Below are 6,638 nucleotides of genomic sequence, written 5' to 3' on the forward strand. Positions count from 1 at the left end.
TCATCTAGACTGGCATGGGCTTATATACAATGATTCACAATTCACGTACACATAGATCGTGTCCTTCTCAGATATAATGTACATTGTATAGTCATCCCTTTTGTAGATATGACATACAAACTAAGCCTGTGTATTATCTAGGTCAATAATAAACTGTAGAATTGATAGGTTAAGCTTCCTATGCTTTATTATATTATTTAAAATAATAAAAGGTGAGTCTGGGGGGCGTGACCGAAAGCCGACCCGAATGGATGCCTAATCGCCTCGCTCTCCCACCAGCCTAGCTCCAGCGGCACTTTAGGGGACCATCCACCGCCATCTGATGGGCAGGCCGAGAGCCACCCGCTCCACCTCCACCAAGGGACCCTCCGCTGCCCCTCCGGGACCCGTGACGGGCCTCCGTGCCTTCTTTCAGCCGATGGATCTCCCGGCCGGTGGGCCTCCCAAGATGGCGCCGGCCGCGGCTACGGAGACGTCCCGGGCCTCATCCCTGGCCTCCAGCCTGCAGCACAGCCGCCGCATGGGCTTCGAGGGGGACAGGACACAGCCCGGCTCCAGCGCAGCCGTCAGAGCATCCGGCGGGGTGAGTGAATCCCCACTCCCGGCCACACATCAGGCCGCCTGACTAGGCCTGAGGCCTACCATGACACCCTCCTCTCCTGGAACCCATGGGGACAGTCCCCCACAGGCATCGGGGCAGAGCACAGACTCCGGGGGCCAGCGATCACAGCATTGGGACCAGCAGCCCCCCCCATGCACCGCAGTGGACTGGGAGCCTGAGGGGGGGTGGCGGCTGGAAGGCGCCTGGACGGGGCCTGGAGCCCCCCAACAGACACGCAATGCACACTGGCACTCCCCGGGCTGTTCCGAGGAGCGTCGGACCCCCTTATCCCCGCCATTTCCTTGGGATCCCCTCCTTCCCTGGATGACAATGACTTTCCTGCCCTGCCCCCCCCCCCCCCGGGGGAGCCGCTTTCCTGGTCGTACCAGGGACATGGGAGAGCGGGGGGGCCCCAACAGAGCCCCGAAGCCCGGTCGCCTCCACCCAAGTCCCAGAGGCTGGCTTCATCATGGGCTCCCAGCCCATAACGGCGCCGGAGCGGATCCCCAGCCTCCTCCGCTCACTTGGCGGGTCCTGCGGGATTAACCCCATGACGGGGGAGGGGCAGAGCCGTCGGACCCCCCCGGCTCCTATACCTGCATGGGAGGGGGTGTGGGACCCACCCACTGAGACTGCCCCCCCTACGCGGGCGAGCGGGTCCGGGGGCTTCGGACCCGTGCCGCCACCCCACTTGCATTCAGCTGGGGGTGATCCTGGAGGGCCCTCCCCTCCGCCCTTGCACCCGCAGTGGCAACAATACCTGCAAGCGATTCCCACTAAAGAGGACTTTAAGCAATTGATAGAAGATGTCAAGTCTACATGTAGATCAGAAATACAAATGCTACACTCCGGCCTTAAGCACTTAGTGGACCGGGTGGAGATGGCCGAGGAGGAGATCCAGAAGACCAAAATAGCGATCCACAGGACCCAAGCACAAGGGGCCGACCATCGCATGCTACTGAGAGATATGTAGCGCCATGTGGAGGACTTGGATAACAGGGGGCGCAGGCATAACATAAGGGTGCGGGGGATCCCGGAGGCAGCCGGTTCAGAGGACGTACAAATTATCCTGCAGGAAATATTTAACAACCTTCTTGGGGAACCCACCACCAAGTTTATGGAAATGGACAGAGCACACAGGGCCTTGTGCCCCAAAAATGCTACCTCAAGCCCCAGGGACGTCATCTGTAGAATTAACTCGTTCCACCTTAAAGAGGACATTATGAGGCAGGCCCGCCTGGCTCGGGTGGTGACCTTCCGAGACACCCAAGTGCAACTCTTTCCGGACCTCTCCTGGCTTACGCTACAGAAACGCAGACTTCTCCAGCCACTGCTCTGCACCTTACAGGACGCCAACATTCCCTACCGTTGAGGATTCCCGTTCACCCTTACAGCTAAGCATCAAGGCAAGTCAGCCTCTTTGCGGTATCCAGAAGACCTACACGCCTTCTGTGAAGAATTGGGCGTTCGCCCTCCCCAGATGCCGGATTGGGATCTCGTGGCTACTCAGCTTACACCTCCAACGCTGTGGCAGAAGGTCCCCTCCCGACAACGTCCTAGAAACCGGGAAGCACCTAAAAAAACAGCTCGACAAGGACATGGCTGAAGCATCATACCACGTCTATTTTTGCTTATTATTTTTGTTGGTTGGCCAGTGGACCGATATCTGGACATTACGTTCCTGCCCCCATCCGCAGCTCCCCGAGTCCCCTTCCCCCCCTTAGTGCCTTATCATCGACATTTTGCTATTAGGCTGGCACACATGGGAGACCCGTGAGAGTGGGTTTCCTCCTGTTCTTGTGTCGCCCCCCACCTTCCCGGATGCACTGGCGATGTATCCGGGGCCCTAGGAAATGTTTGGCGATTATCGTTGCATTTACATTTCCTCAGCTCCCCTCCACTTATAACCGCCCACCCCACATGCAGTGTCTACCGAGGGGAGCTGGACTCCCATGCGGCCGCCAGGCCCGGCCCTTGGGTTCGGTGGCCCCCTGGGAATCCGTCTAGACCTGAGCGACTTGCCTATTCATGGTCTCATATGGTTGTATGTTTTGTTGTATAACAGTTACCTGCTTGGTATGAGTTCTTTCGTTTGCTGTTCTAACATTCTCTCCTTTTCTGTCTGTTTCCCCCTCCCTCCCCTCTCTACTCTCCCACCGCGTTGTGGTCCATAGATACCGGAGAACATCCTGTCTGGTCATCCTGAGAGGTGGAAGCTGGGTAAGGATTCGTTACACCCCCCCCCCCCCCCGACATGATTGATGGCTAAAATTTTATCCCTAAATGTCCATGGCTTAAACTCAAATAAGAAACGGCATCTGGCACTGAGGGAATTTAGGCAGTCTGGAGTGGACATTTTCCTTGTTCAGGAGGACACATTTTGATAAGGGGGGTTCCTTTGCTTTTGCCTCTAGATATTTCCTTCTCGCTTACCTATCCTCGGAGTCCCATAAGAGAGCAGGAGTGGCTATCCTGATCCGACACGGAGCCCCATTTACCTACCTCGACCATTATAGTGATCCCAGGGGAGGCTTCCTGGTACTTAAAGGCACGTGGCAGTCTCAACCGATCACCTTGTGCACCCTATACGCCCCGAATGTCCGTCAGCACAGCTTTTTCTCCAAATTCCTGTCGCGTTTGTTTAAATCGGACCACGGTTACCTAGTGGTGGGGGTGACTTTAACCTGGCCCACACGGCTACTGCGGACCGCCTGGCGGCAATGCCCCGGCCGCCCTCAGCTAAAGCGATTAGGGACTCAAAGTTTTTTCGCCAACTGACCCGACGATACGCACTCTTCGACGTCTGGCGTGCCCTCCACCCGGTAGGTCAGCAGTATACGTACTACTCGGCCCCCCACCAGCTGCACTCCCGCATAGACTACTTTTTCACCAATAATACTACACTGAGAGTGGTCCGGAGTGCCCTTGTCCTACCGATCTCATGGTCGGATTACGCCCCGATTCTACTAACGCTGGACCTGGGCGTCCCTGCAGTTAGGCCCTATAATTGGAAGCTGAACACTTTCCTCCTACAACCCCCTCCCAATCAGAACTAGTCTCAACTTTGAAGTACTACTTCGCTGAAAACGCCACCCCAGACGTTACCCTTCCTACATTGTGGGAGGCTCACAAAGAGGTCATCCGTGGTAAGTGTATGGCCCTTTCTTCAGCTATGAAGAAAGATGTCGCGGCCACCAAATTGCGTATGGAAAGGGAGCTTGGGCAATTAGAACGGAACATACAAACCTCCCCATCCCTGCAACTTCACCGAAAAATAACGAACCTCCGTATGGCGCTTAGGGATCTGGCACTCCGCCGGGTGGAAAAGACCCTCTTGAGGATCAGACAGAGATTTTACGACAGAGGCAATAAAGCGCACTCTCTCTTAGCGAGGAAACTTAGAGATAGAACCCTCCTGTCTACCCCGCACCAGATCAAAACTAAATCCAATACTGTGGTCTCCCACCCTAGGGAGGTCGTTGATACGTTTGCAAGCTTTTATGAGGAGCTGTACAACAGCCTTGACATCCCCAGCGACCCCTTGCGGGCGGAGCTCTCCCAACGTATGCAACAGTACCTGACGGACAGCGGGATCCCCCGCATCCGAGCCCAGGATCTAGCCTCCTTGAACAAGCCCATAACAGAAGAGGAAATAGAACTAAACATCAAGTCCCTACCGGCACATAAATCTCCAGGTCCGGACGGCCTGCCCTATGAATACTATAAAACGTTCCTACCCCTTTTGCTTCCGCATATGAGCAGATTGTTTAATGCGTTCCTGCAGAATACCCCAGTTCCCTCCGATATGCAACGCTCCTTTCTTACCCTGATACCCAAGCTGGATAAGGATCCCATCCTTTGTGCCAACTACAGGCCCATTGCGCTCTTGAACGCAGACTTGAAAATATTTACAAAACTACTATCCCTGCGGCTCAACATGGTCCTCCCTTCCCTCATTGACAAAGATCAGGTGGGATTCGTCCCTCTCCGTCAGGCTGGTGATAACACCAGGAAGGTTATAGACTTTGTCGACGTGGCGAATAAGGAGGGTATCCCGTCCCTGCTCCTGAGCCTGGATGCAGAAAACGCATTTGATAGACTGGGGTGGCCCTTCCTGTTCGCCATGCTGAAACACATGGAGATGGGGGGACCGTTCCTGCAGGCCATACAGCACCTTTACTCTAACCCGTCCTCTCAAGTTAAGACCCCCTTCGCTTCATCAACCTTCTCTGTCTCTAACGGCACACGCCAGGGATGCCCCCTGTCACCTTTATTATTCGCCCTCTGCGTAGAACCCCTGGCGGCGTCCATTAGGCAGAATCAGGCTATCAGGGGCATCCCGGTTAGGGATAGGGAATTTAAGGTCTCGCTGTTTGCGGATGATGTTATCCTTACCCTGACCCAACCTAGGATTTCCCTGCCCAATTTACACAAGGAGCTAGATCGCTACAGCGCCCTATCGGGTTACAAAATTAATGCCTCAAAATCGGAAGCCCTTCCAGTAAATATCCCACCCCTGGAGATAGATCATCTTCGATCCACTTTTCCCTATCACTGGAAGACCACTTCCTTGAAATACCTGGGGATAAATATCACCCCGACTTTTGCTTCCCTGTTCCAGGCAAACTTCCCGCCCCTGTATGTAACCATTAGGCAGTTGCTCTCCCAATGGCGGAAGCACCAGATTTCCCTCTTCGGTAGGATGGCATCGGTGAAAATGACGATCCTTCCGAAGCTCCTCTACCTCTTCCAGACTCTCCCTATTCCCATACCTTATCACCACCTGAAAAAAGTACAAGCAGATATGCTCAATTTCACGTGGAACTACAAACGCCACAGAATACCTCGCTCTGTAATGACTGCCTCCCGTTCGGACGGGGGTCTGGCGTTCCCAGACCTCGTTAAGTACTACCAGGCAGTTCAGCTCCGAGTAGTGACCTCCTGGTTCACCCAGCGGTCGTATAACAGATGGACGGAAATCAAAAAACTTTGGCTGGCCCCAGCTCACCCTAATAGTATGCTCTGGAGTGCGGCAGCATTGGTCCCCTGAGCCCGCTTACTGGGATCTATGTCTCACCTGCAGTGCCTATGGTGCAAGCTATCTAAGTTGTATGACTCCTGTATGTCGCTCCTGACGTCCTTTTTATACCACCCCAAGGTGCCAGATAGTCTAACACACCCGATGTCTCATCCATGGTCTTCCCGGAATCTCTTCGATCTGGGGACCCTGGTGGACCCCAGATCGCGGAGACTGCTGTCATACGCCGACCTCCAATCTAAATTCGACCTCCCGCGACAGGGTTTTTACAGTTATTTGCAAATACGACACTATGCCCAGACCATATCCTCTGACCTGCGCTTCTCCCCGCCCTCTGCTTTTGAGACTGTAATTCTAGCGGGCACGGCCCAAAGGGGAACGATATCTGCCATATATAAAATAATTAATGTTTCCCCTATAGCTTCAAAAGGCAAACATGCCTATATGCTCAAGTGGGAGGAGGCGTTGGGTGAGGAGGTTATGGAGGAGCAGTGGCAGACGATATGGTCACAGGCCTCAAAAAGCTCCCTATGCACGCTCTACAGGGAGAATGCGTATAAAATTGTATTTTTTTGGTACATGACCCCGGACGTTTTTCACGCCATCTACCCTACCACTTCAGACAGATGCTGGCGATGCCTGGAACACAGGGGTACGCTGCTCCACATTTTTTGGCAGTGCCCCCGTATAGTTCCTTTTTGGGAGGAGGTCCAGCACCTCTTGACTAGTATCCTAGATCAGCGAGTGGCCCTGAACCCCAAGACCTTCTTGTTGGGCATCCCCTTTCCTAAATTGACGAAGTCCCGAAAGAAGCTATCACGACATACAGTATCTTGACAGCTGCGAGGTGTCTTATTGCCCTTCATTGGAAAAAAGTACAGCCTCCCACCCTCGGTGCTCTCCACGCTAGAATCAGGGACGTGGAGTTGATGGAAAGGATGACTGCCAGGATACAGGACCGGCTGGAGGCTCATGACGTGGTCTGGAGCCCATGGAATC

The sequence above is a fragment of the Lithobates pipiens genome, unplaced genomic scaffold, assembly GCF_037356315.1.
Source record: "Lithobates pipiens isolate NorthernLeopardFrog02 unplaced genomic scaffold, aLitPip1_a1.2 Scaffold_10, whole genome shotgun sequence".
NCBI lineage: Eukaryota > Metazoa > Chordata > Amphibia > Anura > Ranidae > Lithobates > Lithobates pipiens.